Here is a 25491-nt window from a genome sequence, read left to right as displayed (position 1 = left end):
GGATAATTTGTATTGTTTGTTTGTTTTTTGTTGTTCTTGTTCAAAAATAAAAAATTAAAAAAATAGCTGCTTTTAGTAACACAAAATGTAGCTGGTTAAACATTGTGATTAATTATAATTAATCACAACACAAAAGTGTGATTAACCTGATTCATTTTTGTAATCGATTGACAGCAATAATTAAAAATAAACGGTCTAAATGTGTGCGATTTGATTTTGTGATTTTTTTTATAGATAAGTGGTGAGGAAATACAGTGACTAAAAAAAATAACGAAAATCACGATTATTTGCAATTAATTTTCTCTCAAGTTTGCAATTAATTCATTCATTATTTTTGTTTGATTCCCGGCTGTACTTATTACATTTAAAAAAAAAACTGTGAATATACAAATCTCACACAATATGAAGTATAAGGTCGTTGGAAACGGGTTAAATAATAAAAAAAAATTCTGAGATACTTGGTTAATTTGGTTTATTTTCTTCTTCTGAAAATGAAAAGAATAAACTAAACTAAACTAATTGTTGTGTCAAAAAATGGATATATTCTTTTTTTTTAAGCAATTTTTTTTTTTTTTTTTTTTCCTGCAATGATCCAGGAAGTGTTGCAGATCCAGCGTTGGATCATTGCGTTCATTAAAGTCTGTGTAAACGGCGCTCAGTTAAATCATAATTAGAAGATGGAATAATGGCATTTCACACTCAAATGGAAACAGTTCATCTAACCAGACGGTCATTAGGAGTCTTTGATTCAAACACTCTGCAAACGCTGACAATTACCTTCACTTAGAACACTTTGCATTTTGCTTTTTGTCATTATCCGTTTGCCTTTTGAGTTAATTAACTGATCCTAATTATTTATCCATGAATTTGTGTGCAATTATTCATTGATTTGCATATTCTTTCAGGCCCGATGTGACAAACGTGGTACAAACAGCGGGAGTAAACTTGACCAATTAGTAATAATGTGTGAAACAAATGAGATTCCAAGCACTTTTTTGCTTCTAACAACCCAGACGTTGCCAGCTTGCATTTGTGCAGGTGAAAAGCAGCAGATCGCTCTGTTCCTGTGACAGAAATGTCATTTCCCACAGTAGGTCGACCTGAATTTCCTAACTGTGCTTCTTGAAAATAAGCCCTGCTGTACGTCTGCGGGAGGTGGACCTCACATCTGGAGGAATACAAACCTGAAGGGTTCTGACCAGCCTATCATCTGCTAGCAGCCTTTTCCTAGATGAAAATAGCATTCGAGATTGAAAATTTGAAAAAAAAGTCTAATAAAACATGCTGAAATACTTCAATACATCCAGAGGGTTTTGCAGAAAGCCAACCCCGTCTTTGGCTTCATTATAGGGAAAAATAAAACCCCAGATCAGCCTTTAAGCCATCATGCTAATGACTGATATTTTCAATGCAATTTCTGTGGAAAGGCTGACTGCTTCTTCCTCTGTGTGAATCTTATTTTCCTTCTGAAATGTGCAGGTTTTCCATGGCAACAGAGAAGGAGTCTTGGTCATTTGGTGGCTCCACAAAAGCCTGCGGTGAAACACACTCTGAACCCGAGTATTTTCCAGCCAAACCAGCCTGGCTGACTTTTTTTTTTGCGGCTCGGAGATAGCGGAATTGAAGCAGGTCCAACCTTGACCGCAGCTGCCACTGTGGGCGGCTGATGGAGGAGCGGGGGAGTGAAAGAGGAAGACGAAGAGGTCACAAGCCGCCCCTCTGGTATTAACTTGATAATTCAACTGCGTTCCTCTCAAACCCCCTCCGGAGCCACGAGGCAGAGGAGTTTGTGTGATACCTTCCGCTATCAACAGCATAATGAGCTCTCCTGGAGTATGAATGGCGAGCGAGTCCTCCACCTAAACACCCCGACCCCCACCGTCTTTCATAGCACTTATTTGTCCTGCCTTGCTGCCTGCAGCTTGATATAATTCATCATCTTCTGTTACGGCGGAGCCTCCGCAGGTTCTGTCTGTTCTTGGCGGACCATATGTTTCCCCGGGAAAATGTTTCTCCTCTAACTCTCCATGCTGCTGTTCCTTTAACCTCTTATTATTAATAGATAAAATGGAAAGAAAGTCACTCACTCTCAGGCAACGCTCACTTTGTCTCATATTCATTTTTGTTCAAATATAAAAGATTTTAGGTTTTCTGTCCTTCTTTTCCCACAAAAAGCAAAAAAAGCATGTTTTCATGAGCCTTTTTAAAGAAGTTTGATAGTTAAATTGGATGACTTCTTACATTTACATGCCCTACCCCAACATTTTGAAAGAACGACATCATTGTGGGAGTCAACAAAAACAGCTCGAGGGACGAGGTTTTACTTTCGTCCTTGAGGTTGGTTTGAAACCGAAAAGTGAACTTTCTTTACCACGATTAATCACTTCATTATTTATAATGGCAAAAAGGGCATGATAAAAGCTAGAATTCTGTTTGTTTTCTCTCATTTCACGTGTCTGAACATCTCATCTTGCTACTGCTAACTTGAAAAAAAAGAGATTTTTTTTCACTCAACATATTTTGAGGTAAAAAAAAAAAAACAAGATCTCTAGACCTAAAATAAGGACAAAAAACAACATGCCAGCCAATGTACTTCCAGCCTTTGAAGAGAGACTGGAAGCTAAGCTAAGCTAAGTAGCAAAAGCTAACAGACATATTTCTTGATATTTTGCACAAATTCTAGACCTGAAATATCTGACTTTGCTCACAAACAAACAAGCTTGTTGCAATAAGTTTTAGATTTAAGAGTAAACTTTAGCTAAAATGTGGCTATGGCAGCTGGATTGACATTCAACCCTTTAAAACTAGCTTAGCTCATGTTCAGACAACTGCATGATGATGGACAGGTCACATGTTCAGGTTTGTCCCGCCTCTATTGCAACAACAAATACAAGCACCAGCTTTAATATGATGCCATAAAAAGGAAATAAATTAGCAGATAAACACCAGAGCTATGTCCGAATTCCTTCCCTACTTACAAATAGCAAACTAAACCAATAAAAATGAAGGGTATGAAGCGTATACAGTGCGTTCGCCATTTTCTAGTGCTGCCCAAATCTACAATTCCAAAATTGAGTGCCCTAGAAATTTCATAGAAGTCTTTGAGAAACACTGGCATGCATCAATGCTATAGTGAACATAGACCACAATGCATTGCGGTCGAATGATTTTTGCAAAAAAAAAAAAAAAAACATGTTTAAAGACAATTTTGTAGAAAACCATCAACATTTTCATCATCAGAACACAGCAGTCACAAATAGGCATTGTAAAATATTTGTATTGATTCATTTTTCACTTTCTGAAATTGGTGATTTAAATCCGGCGTTTAGCAAAACAAAAGTAAAGTAGTGAGCACAGAATCCGAATTGATTTTAAAATCCAGGGCACTATATAGCCCCACAGTATATAGTTTTTAAAGTAATAACTCAGATCATGATACCACCACCACAGGCCATACATAAAATATATGGTGTTCTGTGAAGATTTAAAAAATATTATCTAAAAATTCAGGCAAATGTAACCAAAAGTTGCATTAGATTAAGTGTGGGTGATGTTTTATGAAACTTTGAAATCTGACTAATTTTAAGTACTAAAACTGTGAAATACAGCTCCAGAAGGCATGCTATGAAGACCAGATGAGAAACGGGAAAAATTAAGGACAACTGGTGGACACATTTTACTTTTTATTATGTAGTTTTTAAAAGAAATTTTTTCGTCCAGTCTGGACAAAAAAAAGAAATAGGTGAAGGTAAAATTTACTGTAACTTAAGCTTCCATCTGTTCAGAATGATTCTTAGTGTCTTTCTGTTGCAACCTCCATACTTGTGTTTATATGACATTAATAAAACCTTTTGCTTCCCTTTTTTTATTTATTTATTTATTTTTTTTGACTAACACCATCACAAAATGCATTACCCACTCCGTTTTGTTCTCGTTTATTTAGTGCGTCTGCAGGTCTGCATGTTAGTGTATAATTGAATAGATTAAGCTTTTAGAGCTCCTCTGAAAAGCGCAGTTGGTGAATGTCATTCTCAGGATTTTCACTGATAATTATGATACTCTGAGAATATTCTTACCCCAGGAACCACAAGGATTAGTCACACTACCATTTACTGTAATTGCAGCGTTGCTTTTTTATTTTTTTATCCTTTGAATTGGCTTCATTTGTGTTTCTGACAACATGGACTCACCCTGACTTTGCTAAAAGCTACGGATAGGAAGACGTGCTTCGTTTCGATGAAAATAAAACCTTGATGAGCACTCATCATATTATAATCTTTTCATAAATGCAATAAAATCCCCCACAGAGTTTTACCGCAAAGTGACTATTTCTGTAAACCGAAAATAAAAGATTCAAGCAAGGTGTCCAGATGGAGCAGGTGCCAAAAAGATAATTCAAGAAAATGATAAAACCACCTTCAAAAGGCTCATCCAAGCGACTCGCAGCCAAGCAGTTCCATCAAGACTCACTTTAGTTGTAAAGTCAAATGAAGGATGAAGAAACAATCGTCTCATGTAGCTCATTAGAGGAGAGATGAGCCGCAGACTCTCAGCGGCGCTCGACCCATCAGCTGTCAGACACCTGCTTCCCGTGCCTGCGAGGCAGCCGGCTTCACAAATCCCAGCGCAAACAGTCGGCGGGACTGTTAGACATCCACAACAACAACATCAGGCGGAGCGCCTCGTCATTATCGCTCCACAAGTGCAGCCACATGATTGCAGCTCAGGGAGATTCAAAGACGCTCCGCTGCCTAAAAACGTGAAATAAACTCTTGATGAAGGCTCCATTTCTTCACCAAAACACGCTGAATGACAGGAGTGGAGCTTCTGCCATTAGAATAGCACTCGTTTCAGTTCTTACTGCTGTCTTTGTTACTAAAGATCCAGCCCGACCAAGCCTTCATTAAATCATCTACTGCAGACGACTTCTGTCAGACTTTCACTTTCCAGAAAATTCCACCATTTCCTGACACAGCTACATTTCAGACCTGTAAAGATTTTCCTGGAAATGGGTTCCTGCTCACCCTCACAGAGACGACGTTATGGAGTTAATTAAACGTTCATTTTTTATTTCAACATTGATGGAATCCACTCTGGAATAATGACTCCTTTCATAACGCAGAAACCAGCGGTTTTAATTAAAACACTCACAAGGGCCATTATATAACCATTAAAACAGATGTTATTCAGATTTTTTTTTTCCAACTCTATGTGGTAGTCATTCCAGCTCAGATGAAGTTCATGCTTTGGATAGATATGATTTGATTTTAACTCCTTAAGGTTATTAAATTTCTTTTAACATGATCTCTAAGCTTCGATCAAAAAGATGTGACCCTGCAGCAGGGAACCCAAAAGACATAATTTCCCCTTGTAAAACACTGGGATCTCTCTGGTAACGACAGGTGGCAAAAAGAGGAAACCATTAAAACGAAGCACATTTTTAAAACGATAAGGGGTTTCTGTCAAAATCTTGGTTTAAAAACATGAGGAAAAGAGTAGGATCATTGAAGATGTGTTAACATATATACATATTAGAAGAAAAGACTCTTTTATAACAATATTTAATACAAATCTATTTCATAAACCTCCTTATTTGTGTTTGGGTTAGTTCACCAGTTCATGACAGGCCACAAATTTCCGTAATATTAGTCTAATTCTTTAATAAGTAGGTGAAGTCGATGGTTAAAGGGTGTACCTGAACAGTTTTGAATCATTTTTTTAATATAAATTTCATACAAAAATATTGTAATTTGAAATATCTCAGAGTTTATCATGTGTCTATTTTGACTTTTTCAGGAAGCAGAGGGAAATGGTGGTTAGTTTTCAAAAATTATCAAATCAAAGTCTGTTAAATTGGAAATCTTTCAGCCTATGATATTGTTTCCAAGTTTGCTGTCTCTTAAAGTTCCACAAAGATCATCTTTTGATCTATTTCCAAAGCCTTTTAAGTCGTCTTTTAATTACAATTATGACAATGTCAGCCATAATCTTCTACAGATTTACATCTGAGTTGTTGGCGAGACCGTTGGTGCGGAGCAACCCCGCCCCCCATTCCCCTCCTTGTCACTGTGGGGTTTCGATTCCATTTTTTTTTTTATTCATTCTTTCAGTCCACTCAATTGGATCTGATTCAGCTGAATTTTGAGCTTATATTGTTCACACTGTTGTTTAGAAATACATTAGTATTCTATACACGTTCTGTAGATTTTCACATTAATCTGACACAGTTCACATACTGTAAAATGTATTAGTGAAACTATTATTGTTAATAGCATGGAATGTTACATGGATTCTCAAACGGAGAAGCTCCAATAATTGTAGTGCCTCTCTTGGAGGGCGTTTCAGTTTGACCACTAGGTGGCAATTGTGCTACAGCATTACACCTTATACCAGAAGAAGAAAGTATGAGGAAAAAGCGTGCTTTAGATCTTAAATGGTTATTTAAAAAAAAAATTATTAAAAGAGTTTGGAAAATTCATGTTTGAGTCTTTCAAGATGTTTATTTAGTCAGCAATGTATGTTTGGATCGATAATTAGCATTAGCCGTCCTATGGGAGATCCCATAATATGTTAGCATCAAGCTAACAGACTTTAGTATAACACGTTAGATCGATCTCTTCTTTTATGGATTGATTATTGATCTATTAGGCTTAGATCGATTTAGATGAAATAATCGATTTTATCAACCCGGCCCTTCTATTTACACTCTCTCCTGCTAGCTTACAGCCCTTCACCTAACATTACCACTGCAACAAAAATGGCGAGCAATATTGGAGCTATCCAGCCATACAGTTTTGAGTCAAATGGAGCTCAGATGAGGAAAATTAAGATGTTAATGTATAAAAAATTTCTGCAAATGAATGCATCAGAATGTAGCGGAGCAGCGATATTGTGGCCCACCGAGCGTAATAAATTCTTTTTCAAACAACTTTTTTTAGTCTGCTTCAGATTCAAAACAATTTGAATAAAAAAAAATATTAAAACATGCAGTTTTAAGCTTTATTTTCCTATTATATGTCCTGCATCGTCAGAAAAGTGTCCCAAGAACAAAAATACAATTTATATTGGAGTGGGTCTTAAGCTTTATTGCGCCCCGTCTAACCGCTGTTTTCCCGACTGCTCTGTGACTCCATTTTTAACATGACAGGTGTGTCGATGAGGGAGTGGCTGACTGCCAGTTAAAACAAACTCTGGGTGATTCTGTTTCCTGTTCTGAGCTGATTCGATCTGCAGAAGTTATCAGGCTAGTGAGCTTTTAAGTTTTGATAACATAAATCCTAATGAGAACCCCTTGTTCATCGTTAGCAGTCCTTTCTAACTGGATAATACATTTGCACCAGGATATATCAAAGGTAGGAGACTTTGATCTTTGTCAGCTGTTTTGATGAGTCATTACTGGCCTACCCGATAAAAGCAATCACAGAGGTAACTACAGAAAGCCAGAAGGGACAATGAATCATAAAGTTACGTTTGTTTGCTTCTATAATAGTTTCAGTGTTTGATAGTGAAATTTTTTCATGTTTTGTATTTGTTAGCTGAAATGCTACAAGCTAACACAATGTTTTAGGATTCAGTAATGTATCGTTTCTACCGCCTGTTACCTCAGAGATGTTTGTTTTTGTCCAGCAGAACTTATGTAGGTATATTTCATGACTATGGAGCATTAATCTTTAAATGGAACCATCGGTTTTCTAGCTTGTAAAGTAGCGCTGATGCTTGTGCGTGCCATTTTCTCCGTGTTTACATCCTGGAAGCTGTGCTTCCCTAAAATAGAATTGGATGGGGAAGTGGTTCAGAAGTGGTCCAGCATTAATGAAATGAGTTCTGCCCCTGCCAGAAATATGTCCAAAAAAAAAAAAAAGCAAAAAACGATTTTAACGTCCTTTCTCGGCCCCCAAACTGATTCTTTGTCATTGGAAGGCCTCCTCTTAGCCTGTTTGGAAATCACATTTAGAAACATTTTACTGGCTGTAAAGAACATTTTCATTTGAAATTTTTACTTGATTATCTTGATTTAGAAAAAAAACATGTTTCTGCAGCATTTTTCTAATGATGGAGGACATATATAAAGACAGAACTACGCTTGAAATTGCATTTCTGAGTATGTCTTCATTCAAACTGAACAAAAAAAAAAATGCATTTGAAAAAACTCTTTCACAGGGACATAAGTGCTAAACTCAGTGGGCCACAAGCTCTGTGCTCCGGTCCATTCTGATGGATCCACTTGCAGACAAATAGATCCATAAACGTCTTCTTTTTCCTCGTCTGAGCTGGAATCTGGATCAGAACTGTACTGCTAGATTGCTACCAATTTTGCTCACCATCTTTGTTACAGTTGCCATGTTAGTTTGGGGGGTGGGGGGCTAGTGGGTTTAGCTAGTGGGAAAGTGAGTAAACAAAGGAATGATGGGAAATAAGGGAAGGTTTAACTCCGTGCCCACAACTCAGAGGCAAATTTCTAATAAAACTGTCCTAGAAAACGAGTTTTTTTTTTATTATTATTATTTTGTTTACAAATGACAAAATCATGATTTAAAGCCCGTGAGAAAACTTTTACAATAAATCAAAAGATCATTGGAGTGAAAATTTAATAATTCATGTTTTTAAATATTTTAGTTGTTCTTCATATCTTGTGTTTTTAGCTCATTCAGCACTTTTTAAAGAACTAAACAAAAGGTGCAAACTAATATTGAGGTTGTCTGATTTACTTTTTCAACCTTATTGTAGAAAGTTACCCCAAAAATTATAAAAAACTATGAACTCATTGATTTTATTCACTTTTCCCAAAGAAATTCAGTTATTCACACTGTAAAAGTTTGTCAAACTTTTCTCTCCCAGGGAATAAAAAGTATAAAATAATGACTGTTTTCCATTCCTCAAGCATCATTCCACTAGTTTTCTTTTGAAAAAGCTATAGTTTTGAAAAGTAAGTTAAAAGCTTTCAAACCATGAAGTCAGCCTTTTTAAGCTCACGTCTTCCAGAACTTTCCTTTTTTTTTAAAACCTTACAAATTTGGGGATTTTTTTTTTTTGCTGCCAATAAAATGTCTTCATGTTGACGTTCCACTCCAGTGTTGGAGTGACTCAGCTTGATATAATGGATGCTTTCATCCCCTAAAAAACAACAGTTAAAAAGCCTGTCAGGCTGATTACAGCCGCTCCAACATACCACCAGAAAACTAGCAGCTCACTTCTGCTTTCCATCAACGATTCCATAAGAGAACCTCAACGTTTCCTCTGTTTCAGCTGAAGAAAGGAAATCACAGCTTTACAGAAAAAAAAAACGAGATGATGTTTTTAACCCCTCGGTTTCTCGTGTTTGACAGAGAAATGAATGCATGTTTAATCTGAGCATGAATGAGGCTGCACACAAAGACGTTTTCAAATCACTGAAAAGGTTGAAGTTAGCCTTGGGGAAAGCTGTTAGCGCTTCATGCTCTGGCAGTCTGGCAGCTCTAAAAGCTCCATGCACTCTAATGGAGGCAACGTGTTTCTGTCAGAATGATGCGATTATATTCTTTGTATTCTTCTTTATTTCTTATTTTGTTTTGGAAAACCTGGGGGGAACAGAGTTTGAAAAAAAAAGAAAAGAAAAGAAGCAGAGTTAAACAGCAAGAATGAAACCTGAAAAAGCTTCCTGACGAAATCTCAATTTAAGTTTCCTGCTGGAAAATGAATCAGTACAGTTCAAAGAACTCATTTCAGCAAAAGCAAAGAAGTCACAAATTGAAGAAGACTAAGACCGGAGATTCATAAGCATTTTCCAGGAATGAGTCCATAAATATTTTAGCAAACAGTTGAAACAAGTTCTTAGAAATCAATTCATAAACTTTTTTATGTGATATAAAAAACCCAGGACTCCAGAGCAGCTTCAGCTTGTTTCTTAGAAACTCTTAAACTTCATGGTTAGTTCCTAAAGAGCAAATAAGGAGATACACTTCTTTATTAAAGTCCTTGTTTGAATTTACAACAAGCAGGAAAGGATCCAGTATATGATGGAGCAGACGGTAGACTGAGAGACCCGTTTGATCAACTATTTTACAACTTTCCCATAGCTCTTTTTTGATTATATGTTTTTTTTTTTTACAAAAACTTCAATTTTTAGGGTAGAAAACAGATTTTTAGGACAGTAGTTCTTAAGAAATTTTCCTGAGATTTGGGCGGGGCCGTTGGTAGGAAGCAACCCCGCCCCTCTTCCTCTCTCTGTTGCTGTGAGCTCGGTGCTGGGAGCTTGTGGCCGACCCAGCGTGTATTCTTCATCACAAATGAGCTCCTTTTCAAACAAATTTCTTTGTCCATTCCTGATTCACAATGATTTGAATTTAAAAAATGGTCAGAAATGTAATTTTTAAGATAATTTTCTTGATAAATATCTTCCATCGTCAGAAAAAAATTACATATTAAAAAAAAAACAAAAAACATTATTTTCATTGCAATGAATCTCCAAAAATGCATGATTATACAGACCAAAAGGAGAAAAAAAAGAACATAAATCTAGTCTTTTTTTTTGCAGAATCATTGAAGTTTATCTTAGGCTATGTTAATTTCTGTCAAAATCTTTTATAATCTTTAATAATTTCCGACTACAATTTTGAATTTTTTTCTATTTTCAATCTCATAAAAGCAAAACATAGAAAAGTTGGAGTCCATGACTCCAATTTGCAAACCTGATAAAACATGTAAGATAAAAGGAAGGCTCTTTAGCTCGACAGCAATAACTGAGGACTTCATTACCAAACATTTCCAGACAATTGTAAACTCATTGGTTAATGAGGTTTGCCCTCAACATTGGCAGACGGTTCTGTGTGCCTGCAGGTAATTTCTGGCTCCACTGCGACTCAGATGGAGCCAGATGAGGCGTGTGCAGCGGTTAGTGTGATGACTTTTAGGACAAGGCGAAGAACAGATATAAGCTGGCATTAATTCAGGCTCCGGGGAGGAAATGTGAACAGTCGTGGCCAAAATGGCTAAATCTCATTGGAGTCCGTCTGCATTCACACTGGACTGAACCGCTCCCGGGTTCGTTTGCAAGCTCCTAAGCGGATTGGGATCAGCTTCACTCCGGAGTACAGGTGAGCCTTCGGGCCTGCCGAATAAAGCAGACTATAAAAGCAAACCGCCGTGTGTTCTTGAACTAATCATCTGCTGTGCTGAGCTGGATTCCTTTTGTAATTACATGAAATAATGAAAAAGCTTTGTTTTGATTGTGTTACCAGTTCGTCTCCACTTCACGAGGAATCTAAAATTGTGTACCAACAATCTGAGGGAAGTGAGAAGAGCCCCCATTCTCACCTCAGTCAGAAACGGCCGTTTGTGTGCGGCAGCTCGAGCGTTTCTCTGCTTCCTCTCTGTATCTGGCTCCTGATGTCTCCCTTTATTCCTGCTGAAACTCCGTTCCAAATTGCTGCCTCCCGTCTGCGCTCTGATAAACAGCTGCTATCGCGCTGGTTGCAGAGTCCTCCTGTTCTCCTCTGCTGAGCACCGGAGGGTTCGCTCTATCTCTGCTCTGTCCCTGCACATCAAGTCATATTCCTGTCCACTCCAAGCAGACATACACACCCGACACACACAAGGCTTTCTCCTCAGTTAGTCTGTGAGCTATTTGTTGCATGTCGCGAAAATTCATTTAGTAAAAAACCTGAAAAAAATCGTTCATTTTAACCCAGATCATAGTTTTGTACTAAGTAGATATTGTGGGCGGGATGTAGTAAGAAGCCCCGCCTACAAATTCACTTTAAAACTGTTGCTGTTTTATTTGAAGAAAACTGATCCAAATTGGATGTTTTCTTGTTTTTTTTAATTGACAAAATTCTAAATTACACTTTTTATTTTGAAAATTAAAATCCAAAAAATAAGGCAATATAACTTCTTATAAATATAAGAAAAGAATGCAGTTTAAGCATCAGTAGAAGAAAAAATACATATATTATTAATAATAAAACATAAATATAAACATATAACATCAAACTAAAAATAGAATTATTAAATTATTAAAATAAAATTCTAAAAAGGCAAAAATCCAGATCAACCAATAAACAATTTAAGAGTTTTATTGCTTTCTTATTATGTATTTTTGCAGGGATTTATAAAAAAAAAGTATTTTTTTTTTTTATTTGGCTTTGTTCTCAGAAAACCTAATTTATTAATAAATAATAAAGAGGACATAAATCCGTCCCACAACAGTTTATGACTCATTCTGAGGCCAGTAAGGAAACATAAAAAAAAAATAAATCAGTTAGATTTTCTGAACTGCATGGAATAACTGTGTATTGATTCCTTAGAAACCATCTGTGGAGAGCAGAAGAATTATACTGTACCTCCATGCATTTTCTTAGATTAGCTGATTGTCTTTCATCCTTACCCAAAAAGTCGGACGTTCACAAAACAAAAGGCTGTTTCAAAATTCAATAACAAATAGTTTTCTTTTTTCTGAAATCTTGATTTGTCTACTTACCCAAACACAGTTATGATAGTCCTCAGTTTTCTACATTTAGGGAGTCACACGGCGCTCAGAGTGCTCGCCATTTGACAAACTCTACCTGAAGGATTCTGACCATGGCGGTCTCAGAAAAGAAAATTGTGTGAATTATCTCGAGATTGTATATTTTTTCCTTCTTCTTTGAGGTGATCTTCTATGTGTTTTATTCAGAACAAAACCTGTCCATCTTCAGCAGATTTTTGCTTGTTCAACTGCAAATATGCTGGATGTGAAAACGATTGTGATTCTCTAAATGTCCAGATCTTCTTTGACTATAGTGCGGCTTTCTAAAGAGGCCACGAAAAGAGCAGAATAAAGAAGATTATCTGGACTAAAAGAGATTACGATTTAAAACAAACTGGATTAAAATAACCCAAACTGATTTGCATCAGTTGGATGTTGCTCCATGTTTGTGTAGAGCTTTAAGACGAGCATGACTGTAAAGAGGCGCTTCATAAATAAACATAATTAATTAAATTGACATAAAACCATTAGAATACATTCTGCTGCCTTTCTTGACATTTACTTGCCCCACATTTAATCTCAATAAACAACTTTGTTCCAGCTAAAATGATCAAGCAAAGCACATGTTTGTGGTTTCATTTAGGATGGAATTTCAATATTATCGTATATGCAAACTTTAAAATAAAGGGTTCAGAGTCATTTAAAACCCAATTCTAAATATTTCTACTGTAATTTCAAGACTACAAGCTGCTTTATTTTTTTTACATACTTTGGACCCTTCAACTTATACAATGGTGCAACTAATTTATATCAGACGTTAGAAAGCCTCCTGAATGAGTGGCTGATGTACAGAAAGCGGCAGGGATTATTTTCACAGAATAAAGGCATTGCTTGTTTTGGACAGCATGAAAGTCCAAATAACAGATTCTGTGAAAGCAGCCATCAAGAGGACAAACTGATTCCTGGGGGCACAACAAAGTATTTGCAATCACTCGACATCAGTGTGAATTTTGCATTTAAAGCGGCACTGTGAATTTCATGGAAGACTTGGATGATGAGCGTCGAAAAATCATTTTTGGAAAAACTGGTGGCATGTGAACAGCAACTTTAGCTCAAGAATGCTAGTTGATCCCAGTCAAAAACGTAACTTTCAGCAACGGGTTCAGAAAGGCTGCGTAATGATAACAACAACCAGTAATGTGCAGTCAGGGAAGCAAAATATAGATGAAAAATAAAGAAAATGAACAAAAAAAAAAATAATAATTTCCTTATTTCTTAAGGAAAAGTAAAAATCAAATAAATTTTTAGGTATGTCTATTGTAAGAGAGTGGCAGGAGAGGCACTGGCATCCTCCCTTGCGCCCAGCCTGCGCCGCACACACTTTCTGGAGCTACAGCTGACTAAATTCTGTCTTTCTATCCTCATAAATGAAACTTTATATTTTACTTAACTAGTTTTCTTATTTCTCGCCAACTGTCTGATTAAATTGGTGTCAGTTTGTGACTCATTTCAGCTTTTTTATCCACTAAAAATGTGCATTGAAAATTCAGTAGCCCGTAGTACGCCTTCCTCAAAGCAGAGGGCGCTGGTGAGCCCGGAGAATGGAAAAGAGTTTTTGACTTTTGAAAGACTAACTGTCCACTATGTTGTTAGCACCTGCCTTTTTTGTTAATGGATGTGTTCGTATATCAATATTTGCGTTGGGCGAGTGGTAGAAAAGTTGGGAGCAGTTTGATCCCTGTCATGTTGAGGTACGAGTTGGTTATGAGTTATTAAAAGGGTGTTTGTGCACTTGGTGCTAATAATAAAGGCTTCTCTGAGGTACAGTCAGATTCAGATTATCTGTTTATTTTACCGTCTGCTGCGTAAGAAGCTCCAGAAGTCTCCCCTGTACATTCCAACTATGGCTGGGGTTCCAAAGCAGCAAAAAGCTGCGCGTCTCATAATGTAAGTATCTCATTTTACGACCTTGATATTTACAGCTTATGAAAAAGTGTCCTTTTCTTTTTAAATGTAGTGGGTGCAGCTTATGTTATTTCGGAATAGTGCTGCCACAAACAATTATTTTAATGGTCGACTAATCCCTGATCATTTTTTCCGAGTAGTCGAGTAATCGGGCCATGTCCAAAGTGGATGTAAAGCACACATCTTAACCATCATTAGCTTTAAACTAACTAAAAGTTAAATATGTAGCATTTCCTGCGATAATGCTGGTGTGAATGCTTAAGATGAATTTGGCCAATGAAGATGCGGAAGTTGATAGCTAAAACTGCTGAAGCTGATAGCTAGCTAAAATATTAGTTAAATGTCAAAGTAGCCTAAAAAACTGAAAATAACATAGGTTAGCCAAAACAGCTAGCCTTTAGCTTAAAAAATAGGAAAACTTCAAAATACCCTAAAAAAACTGAAAAAAAAGCCTAAATTAGCCAAAACAGCTAGCCTGTGAATATTACCCAAATTTCAAAATAGCCTAAAAACAATAGCTAGCATGCAGCAAAAATATTAGCTAAACTCCAAAATAGTCTTTAAAAACCTTAATAAATGCCAAAATAGTCCAAAAAGCTAGCATAATGCTCTTATAATTTTCAACTTTACTACACTCTGACTAAATTTAATATAAAGTAATGACTAATCGACTATTAAATTAGTTGTCGACTATTTCAATAGTCGATTAGTCATCGATTAGCCGACTAACCGTGGCAGCCCTATTTCGGAATTTTGTGAAGATACGTAGACTTTATAATTTTCTGTGCTGTGTATTCTAGCTAAAGCATTGATGAAACTTTGATAAAATTACTAAATAATTTAAGAGTTTTTAAAGCACGATAGCTGTTTTAAAATTCACAGCTGAATACTTTTGAGGGTCAGTTGATAAGTTCTGGATGTGTGGTTGAGTTCAGCTCGCCATTTGTGTCTCAAATTCTAGAAAATCTCTCCCTTAAAGTTCATGCTTCAAATTTAAGTTCTTTGTTTGTACATTTTTATTTTTTCAGCTAATTTCAGTTTAGTTGAGCCAAACTATTTCAACTTTTTACATTAGTTTTTTGGGAAAATTGAAACCAAAAAGTGGAGGATTATAGAAAAACAGGTGAAATATAAGTGATAAATCACACTCTTGTTTAGCTCTTGTTCCTTGTGTTTGTGACCGGAGTGATCCCACGCTGCTCTTCATCTTCTTGTCGGTGTAGGATCTTTAGTGTAGAGCGCCTCTGCAGCAGCAGCAGAGTTTGGGCCTAATGATGCAAAAACTACATGACAATCCATTTGTGTTGTGTTTTAATGAAATGACTAAACACCGCCTCGGGCCCAAACGTCAGCGGAGAAGTAAGGAAAACATTACACTTCCAAAACAGCTTTTGTGTCTCCACTCATCACACCCCACGGAGTCGCGCTTCGCTACTGAATTAGAGAGGTTTAAATCCAATGAGAAGAAATTGCTCTCATCATCCCGCCTGAGGTCCAACAGAGAACACATGTTCTGCTTTTTGTTCTCATTTATCTGAGCCGTGATGAACATCTGCTTAAAAAAACGGATTTTCCGCATCTCTTTGGAGGCAGAAATGAGATGCCACCAAATTCCATATCAGGTCAAACTGACCTGGAAGCCAGGAGGAAATCCGTCCACGCAGGCTGGAGCTTTGCTAACATAAAAGTAAAAAAGAACTTGTTCCTCTCGGCTCACTTTTTCCTTCGTTTTCTCTTCATTCCCATTTCTGATTCAGTTGGCACCTCATTGCAGCAACGCGCTTTTCTCATTTTCAATGTCAGCCTTATCCTCCACAGGCATTCCTGCCTTCTTCTCCGTCTTTATTTTCCTGGCTCTTCTGTGTCACTCCCACTTTCTGAGTCCCACTCTGCGTCTGTTGCTTCACATCTTAATGACGATGGTGGGAATCTGAGGCAGCCTGAACAAAGTCCTTCAGAACAGATTGCTGCAGCTCTCATCATCTCCCTTTAACTCTGATACTCCAGCCTCACATCAGCCCCTCCGCAGCTACACAAACTCATCCAACATTCTGCATTTATTTTTTTCAGCTTTGATTGTCTCAGAGAACGAAAACTCTGCCTCATGTTTCACCAACAACGATTCCCAGGGTTTCATTCAGAACAAAAAAAAACATTCCTTCTCGCAAAACCCTACAGCAGTTTAGTACTGAATTGGTTTAGATTTACAAAGGCATTTTTGTCCATATTTGAAGACTTTTTTGGCCCAAAGGTGGTCTAGAACAGCAGAAATCATTAAAGTTGAGTCCAAATACAGACTCACCAAACACTGAAGTTCATTTTCTGTGAGCCTCAGCGGCCTTTTTCAACACTTCAGGCTTGTTTCCACTGAGTGGATCAGTATTTCTAATGTTTCAATTGTTAAATTAACCTATTAAATAGTACCAAACCGTACCCCTTGGGGCCCCCCATCTGTTGAAGTGGAACCAAACGGTTGGGGCGGAGCTGCTGAAGCCACTCGTTGATTGGCAGAAAGTGAGGACGACATTAGAGGGCACCAAAATAATGCTTATTTAAGGTAACGTTTCCAACGGTGGTATTCATCTTGGGCGGTCCGGTGTGGTACGGTCCAGTTTGATTGTGAAATGGACCCATCAAACAGTTCTGACCCGTACCTCTTGAGGGCCCCCTCCAGTTGTAGGTCCACAGAAATTTAGAATGGGATGGTGGGCGGAGCCACTGTTGCTACCCATTGATTGGCATAAAGTGATGACGACATTAGAAAGCACCAGTATAGCGCTAAGCTAGCTTTTCCTTCTTTACGGCGGTATTCTTCTTGGTCGCCCGCAATCTTCTTTCAAACAATATTATACACGATGTACTAAAAGTGAAGCAATAAAAAGACGAGCTGCTGGATGACCTCCATTGTCGTTGGACTACAATGACGCAATGACACGCTAGCGGTCTACAACACGCATGCGCCATGAAAACAAACCACTCAGTGGAAACAAGGCTTTAGAGTCCAGAACGGGGTCTATCCATCCATCTATTTTCTAAACCCTGTTAGTCCCAACTGGAGTCAAGGGTAGGGATGAGTACCAGAACTCGCCGTCAGGTTGGTACCAGTACTGACATATTTGTTACTACCAGTGCTTCTAGTATCGTATAAAATCATGGATTTTATTGGTGCTTTGCTTTGGTCACTTGTTTTCTTTGTTAGTTTTACTGCTCAATTCTAGCCAATTATTTTGCCTTTCCAGTGGTTTTGGGCGGGCTCATATAAGAACACATGAGGCCATGTAGATGCACGCACTAGACTGAGCTTCAGTCAAAACCTGGACAAACCACTGGTCGATCACAGAACCACACCAGGAAATTAAAATTTATATTTTTTTTTCCCTTGACAAAGTTTTTTTGTAATCTTTGTGAAACTCAGTTCATTTTTTTTGTAGAACGCTTATGTAATCTGGCAGTTTCACTAACATTCTACAAAAATCTTTGGGGTGTTTAGGGTTTTGGATCAAACCAAAGTAAACCCTGATATTAAAAATGTGATGAGCAACTCATTTGAGGCCCACAAAACAAGTACAGGACTGCATATTCCAAGTTCCAAGTTAGTTAAAGACGCCCTTTAATGTTTGCTAAGAGCCAAGCACAAGATGCCTAATGTCTTTGCTTTTACCCTAGATTTACCTTTTCAAGTAGATCTACTTTCTCTGGTGAGCTTTCACACCTGCTACACAATGTAGACCTTCAGAGGAATCAGGTTCTGGTCTGACTCCAAACCTCAAGAGTAAATGAGCTCCAGCTCGTGACTTTGAATCAAGTCTAAAAAATGATCTTGGAAGTTTCCTGAGTAATAAGCTGACCAAAATGTGTCTGCATGTTTCAAAGTAAAACCACAAAAGTAAGTTTACTGTTACTGTTAAAAGTTGGATGTTCTTATGCATCTCATGACTGTTTTTTTTAGAAAGAGAGAAAGTTTGTTCTGAAAGAAAGATTTCTGTGAACTGTGAATACGTCCTCATGACAGTCCAGGAACAAACGAGGTTTACATCTGAAAACTGAAATCTAATCACTATTGTTTCTCCTGCTACCCTATCATTCTGTTTGGTTGGGATTTCACTTTTTCTATGAACAGCACAGATGGTGCATTGGAACTGATGTGTTCACGAATAAATGAACCATGAATGTGTCATCCTGAACTCTTGCAAATAAAAATAAAGAGAGAGAATTTCTCCATTGGTGAAAATCTGCAGATCTTTTTTTTTTTCCATTCACAAAGATCCAGAGTGAACTCTCATCCATGAAACCATCAGAGTCAATAAGCTGAGTGCCAGCGTGATATCCTCTCCCAACAGTCCAAGTCATTCGCGCTCACATATTGACTCCACAGGGAGACTTCACAACGGACATACGGACAGAGGCGGTGAAAGTCATTGGAGTAAGAGCGGTTCCTCGCTGAGACCATCAGCAGCTTGTCTTTCATCGGCGGCATTCTCAGCTGGAGAAAGCCAACAACAATGGCGGCGAGGCTCACTTTAACGCCACCTGTCATTTCAGCAGCTTTTAAACGGCTGCTTAATGCTGGATGCTGCGGCTTTTTAATGTTTGGAAACCCACGGTGAAGCACATTCACGCAGATTGAGCTGCTTCCTAAATTTCTGGAGCGTTTTATTTCACGCCGTGCACGACCGGCTCATGCACGGTGCTGTGGAAGCAGCTGCTGTGGAAAGGCGTTGCAATTTGCTAGAAGTTGACTCTGAAAGAGATAAAAGCCTACTAGGTTGTGTACTTTACAAACATTTAGCATACATTGCTGTAATGGAAGTGAAGCTGCTGCAGCTTAACTGTGAGCTGAAGCCAACATCTCATCTGAAGGTTTATTGGGTTTCCTCCAGCTAATGTCCTCTTCCTTCATTCTTTCTATTCTACACATCAGTCTGATCCACACTTTTAATTCAAGTTTTATTCTCCTCCAAACTGTTTTTAACCCCTTCCTGAGATGCACTGCAAGGGGATTTTTCCCTGAACTGTGTTTGGTTTCCTTGATTTGACCTGGCAATCATTCATGGTCGTTCCAGAAAGTTGGCAAACATCTGGAAGTATCAAAATATATATTCTTTAGGTTTGTAATTTAAATTTGGGACTCATTAAATCACTTTTGCTGAGGTAGAGTGGTAGACTGCAAAACGTTGAAGTATCCTTGGGCAAGACACTAATTTGCTCTTGGTGGTTGAGGTTGATGCAAGTATAAGGCAGCGGAGCCGCCATCACTGTGTGAATGAGTGAATGCGACTGAATGGAAAGAAAGCTACATTCACACTGGGATTGGAAATGCGCGTTTGAGCTACCGCTTCCCATAAAAAGTCCATGTAAATGTGCGCATCTGCACGTTTCAGGCCTTCACATTCAAAACTCTTGCATTAACAGATTGCGACGCAAGTTTTTAAGACTGTTTTGGGGCTTTTCAAAAGACGGAAGAGCCAAGCGTTTAAAAATTGATCATGGAGAAGATACTAATAACTGTGGTTTGGTCTCGGCTGTAATTATGATACCAAGTCTTTGATATATCAGAATAGGGCGGTGAAATGAAAAGCCCGTGGCAAAATTTGCAAGGTTTGCACTGTTTCAACATTTCGTACTAGGCTTCTTCCAAATGTGAGTACATGGACTAGTTTACACTTAAACATTGTGGACCTATTTGTTTGTCAGGCTGAGGAGGTAATGATGCTCTGTGACTAAAGCTCATATAAATCCAGCAAAATAGATGCATTTATTCTATCATATACCACTACTTGTGTGCAGAATTTGTTTTTCGCCTGTTGTCTTAAACCCTAAAGCCCCACTACATCAAATAATTGATAGGGAATTGAATTTTATTTGAGATTTAAATGTCTATTAACTGTTGATGAAATTCACACAAAGATGAAGTATGACTTTTTATGAGATATCGATAACTGATGATAGGTTTAGTACGTTTTTGCTCATAAAAATGTTAGTTTAAGATAGAAAAATATTGGCATGAGTGTTCAGGGAAAAAAAAAAACACCTTATTTACTCACTGTCTCAAATTTGAGCCACACACTTTTAACACGATTATTTAGAGATAATTATCAACAAAATTTGATTTATTCCCATAAAACAATTTATATAAAAAAAGAATAACAATTACCTTTTCCCGCCAAAAGTGTTTTTGAGATTTTTTTGAAAGCCACCATTTTGAAATTAGCAGGAAGAGTCCTTCCTCAAGGACCAAGATATATAAATGTGTTGTTAAGGAAAGTTTTGATCATGGTAAAGTGATAGGGGTCTCAAAAATAAATTAAATGTTTCTGAGGGTTTTTCCTCTTAAATCAGTTTGAAACTTTTGTAATGTGCTAGAAGAAAGATGGGGTCCTATGCTTCTACTTGGACATTTGTGCAGCATAAAGGAAAAATATGTCAAAAGTATAATTTGAAAAGAGGATGAGAAGTTTACAATCACAGACGCACACCAGCAGTCCATTCAAGAGTTCGATGAAACACGTCATTAGGTTTGAATATAACTGTCATTTTTTGATTCTATGTTTAGATTTTCACCACAGTCTTGCACTCAGCCTGACTGTAAGCACAAATGGACAGAAGATGAGGTCATGTGACCTAGCGCTTTATGTGAGGGCTATTTAATGTGAGTTTTTGGCCATGATGTGACTGAAAGTCTTTTCTTTTGAAAAACGATCAAACTGGTGGGAGGGAGAAATAAGACTGGAAAGAGAAGGAGGTTTGACCCTCACCTGTCAAATGAAAAGACCACACCCCCTTTGTGCACAATGATGTGTGGGGGAAGTGGGGAGAGGATTGACAGGAAGAGAAATCAACAAAAAAGAGAGAAAAATACCCCCTACATTATCAGGCAGGAAAGACCTGTACAGTTTGAATCAAACCCGTTTCTGGTTTATTTTTAAGTGTGTTACAGTAGTGTAACACATAAAAATGGCTATGATTTTATTTTTATGACGTTTGATTTGCTTTTACCGCTAACAGGTCACTGCAAATGTGTGTGTTTTAAACGGCTGATTTTGTCTGCTTTTTCACGTAATTTTAAGAGGACAAATCAACAACATCTCCTATTTGAATTTCATTTTTCTAACATTCCAATTTCCAAATTTGTTTTGTTTTAGTCAAGTTTAGAATTTAAAAATATGAAAGTTATGTTTTTAATTTTGGTTTTAGATGCACATTGAACATTTGTTTTCAGGTGCTCTTCAAAGTCTCTGAACTTGTAAAATTCCAATTCTGTTTTTCACAGATTGTGTTGGACAAAAGAGAAGTTAAATTGGATTTGTTTCCAGTGGTGACAAACAATATTTCTTTTTCTTTTACTTCTTTTAAAATTCTTGACGAAGCACCACAATTGTGGTGCTTTCAAGTTAAAAGGAATGCAAAAAAAAAAAAAAAAAAAAACCGTCAAATCAAAACTACAGTTGCATTTTAGTATTGCTTTAATTCAAATTATTAAAATGAAAAAAGATTGTTAAATTGCATTTTTTCCAAATCATTCCAAAAAAGAAAACAATATTTATCCCTGAATTTAATAATAATTTTTTTTTTTTTTTTAAATATCCAGAGTCTTTCTTGCAAAAGTCTCAAAGTCCATAAAGTCTGTGTGTGTCTGTATCAGTAATCATTGTTGAACGTGTAGCAATAACTGAACTGACATGTTCATCATTTTGTGTCTGGATCTCTTCTCTACACGAAGCAGAAGCTGCTCACTAGAAAGAGGCTGAAAGTCAGAGTGGATGAAACGGTCCTAAAAACAAAGACTTCTTTCATAAAATGTGGACAGGTGTCACCAACAACCATTTAAAAAAAGAAAGAAACTCGTAACTGCAGTTTATGTTGCTGCCTTTCTCTCCAGCTGGAACCATTTACAAAGCGCTGAACCAGAACATGCTAACAAATCTGATTCGAACCACATTCTTTTTTACTCAAAACTTTCCAGCCTAAAATTAACGTATAATTATCTTTTTCGAACAAAAAAGTGAAAAATGTTTCGGTTCTGCTGTTGCGATGCCAGCCCTGAACTGGGAGTTAGGGGCTGATCCAGCTTGGATCTGGGATTTTGTGCAATCAGACTAACCTTGTGTAACATTATAGTTGTAGCTTCTGTATTTAGGAATGGATCTGTGGGAAAAAAGGCTCTGATGATAACGAATTCCTTATTATAAGAGATAAAGACCAGAGAGGCCTAATCTGAGTCTTCAAAACCTGCCACCTTGCCTGTTTCTAAGCACTTCTTGTTAATTAAATCAGGTCTATGTACAGTTTGTCATCATGAAAACCATTTGAATAGAAAATTTGATTTGTTAGACAGCCACACCACTTTGGAGAGTTGGCGGTTAAACTGCAGTGGATCAACTAAACGGTCTTAGGCCAAATCCGAATTCTTCCCCTATCCCTACATTTATCCCCTCCAAACATAGAGATATGGAGAAATAGTCTCTTCAGATTCAAAGGTTTCTTCCTCTCAATGACGTCAACAATCAGCTACTTTAGCTCGGATCTGCTAGAGCTTCAAAATACATAACAGCATTAACTTTAAAAATGTCGTGCTACAACAAAAAGTCATAACTTCTGTGCTTCAGAGCACACCCATATGAAGAAATGTGTTTCTTCTCTGTGGCACAGTGCAACAAGAACACCTTCGAGGCGGAGGGCACAGCTTCATGAGGGTTACTAAAACTGTTTTGTACAACCCTACCACTGCAAATACCACTACAACTGGAGGGGTAGGGAGAAGACGTAAGGGGAAAAAAGTCAAATTTGGCCTTAGACTTCTTAGACTTAGATGCATTGTTAAACCCCATCCATTAGTTAGATATCAACCCTCTCCAGCTGTGGTGCAGTGGACGCTCAACCAGTGAAGCTAGAGATAAACCAAAGCTGATTCTCTTCAGAGCCGAACATCAAGATTGATTTTTAAAGTAAGTCACTCTAGAATCTTACCTTGATTTTACAATTCTAACTTTACCCATAATGCTTCATTTTAGAGGCCAAAGTGTGGGGCAAAGGGAGGAAACTTTTGACTGTAGAACGGAAACATAGAAAGTATCTCCTGTTCCATTAAAATAAAGTAAATTCAGATGCTATATTTTCATGATACAGAAATTGCCATGTTGGAACCAGAAATACAAGTAGATTTGTGATCTGCCCGGATTGTTAAAAACAAACAAACAACAACACTGTGACCTCAACAGGGACAAAGCAGGTTTTGATGATAGATGGATGGAAACCAGACGTCTGTTTGACATGCCGACGGATGAGCCAATACCCCTTGGATCCATCCACAGATGTGGCTCTGCTGAAGGTCTTTTGAGGTTCTTCCCATCTCTATGATACCAAATTCAATCAACAACTGCATTTAACCAATTCACTCCTAAATCATTCTTATAAACCCAAATAACCTTAATTACATAAAGCAATGGCCAATATAATGTATCTCTCCCCCATACTGAAGATAAAATGAGCCGGCTATGATTGAATCAAACGTTTAGGAAACCAGACGAAAGGGAATTTGTTACTTTGTTCTTGTATTTCTCCTCTCTAACTAACAGTCTGGACTGTTGAGCTGGACTGAATCTTTTTAATCTGCTTTAGGATTGAAGTAATTTATTACATTTCAGCTGTTTATCAAGTTAAAACGTATATAGGATTTCAGTTTTACATTCAAAAATCCGTCCTGGCATATCTCCTTGTCTTTCTATCTATTTGTATTTTAAATTAAAGTGATTCATATTACAAAAGACTTTTTTGAGCTACTTCCAGTCAGGCTGAAGTATTTTCTGTCATAATTTTCGGCTGATAAAAATAGACATAAAGGATTCAAATGCACGGACTTGCACAGACGTCTCTTTACTTTGAGATATTAAAGTTTTATTTATTCACTCAGCAGGATAAACCTGATTTAAGATTATTACCGTGTTGAACTCCAGTAATATTGTTGGGTTTTCATGATAGAAGAAGGAGATCCGATAATAAATCATCCCCCTATATTGTTATGAAACTTTCTTTTATGAGCTTTACCACTCAATCCTCGGGTGAACGAGGTCCTCAGGCACAAAAGATGGAGCGGTGAATGCGAGAGCAAGGATTTGTGATCATGAATCAAGCTGTTTCTTCAGACTCTCAAACTCCCCTTCTTTTCTTCCAATCACCCTTTGTGTCTTTCTGATAAATTTGGCGCTCCTCTAACACCAGTCATTCTGAAAGTGCGGTCTGCAGGGCAGACTGCTGACATGTCGACACGTTTCCATCACTCAAAAGCCTTTTTGTGGAATTTCTCAGTCAGACAAGGCTGTGGGTCCATGTTAGGTAAGGAACTTGGTCAGGTCAAAGTTCAGTGTCCAGAACACGTTTAGACAAAAGTAGATGACCCCGGCCAACTCTGTCAGGATGCTTCACATCCTCGTGAACTTGGATGCTAAAGGACTAATAATGAACCCCTTTAGTGCTACTGGATGTCAAGGTTACATCAGGTAGTGCAAAAGCAGATCACTTTAAAAATGTAACACATTTTAATCGCTCATTTTTGAGTTCAACTGTTGGCTTTTGAAACTCATCTACCTTTAAAAGTCTGTAAAGTTACTGTATGCAGAATTGATGAAACCACAACTTTTACATTGTCCGTATTTATACATTATTTTTAGATACAAAATGTGCAGTGGATGAGAATGAGCAGACAAATGTACATTTTGGACTCAAATCACACTTGGCTGTTTGGCTCACACCAACATGTTTCCTCAGATGGGCTGGTTTGTTGTAAATTTGTAAAGATGGGCTTGAACTCTGGATTAGATCAGACAAGCTAGACTTTTGAACTCTGGTCTGACAAAGATTGAGGGTATTGCTTCATTTGCAAGTAAACTCTGGCGTGGTTCAGTGCAGTGTAATTGAAGCAGATAGAACCAAAGGCCAGAAAGAAATGTTAGTGCCGAGCATTTTGAGTAGAAAAATTTAAATATTTCAGAAGTGTTTCATGAAAACGTTGGAAAACGTGCAGTTAGCAGGTCCAGAAGCTTACAAAGATATCATTGGAATTGGCTTGTTTCAATCAATCAAAACCA

At 37.5% G+C, this 25491-nt stretch overlaps 1 protein-coding gene and 1 long non-coding RNA gene across 2 annotated transcripts in view; one reads left to right on the top strand and one right to left on the bottom strand.

Moving 5' to 3' along the window:
• Nucleotides 1-25491, bottom strand: part of sorcs3 (sortilin related VPS10 domain containing receptor 3) — a 287365-nt gene that overhangs the window by 216663 nt on the left and 45211 nt on the right. The gene's annotated exons all lie outside the window — the stretch shown is intronic.
• The window catches only part of LOC118599160, a 19281-nt gene continuing 938 nt past the window's right edge, over nucleotides 7149-25491 (top strand). Inside the window, exon 1 of the long non-coding RNA XR_004948459.1 lies at nucleotides 7149-7352. This is a non-coding gene — a long non-coding RNA (uncharacterized LOC118599160). The remainder of the gene's footprint in view (nucleotides 7353-25491) is intronic.

This window comes from Oryzias melastigma, linkage group LG1, assembly GCF_002922805.2.
Source record: "Oryzias melastigma strain HK-1 linkage group LG1, ASM292280v2, whole genome shotgun sequence".
Lineage (NCBI taxonomy): Eukaryota > Metazoa > Chordata > Actinopteri > Beloniformes > Adrianichthyidae > Oryzias > Oryzias melastigma.
Note: the sequence above shows the minus strand (reverse complement) of the source record. Positions and strands in the feature narration are given on the sequence as shown.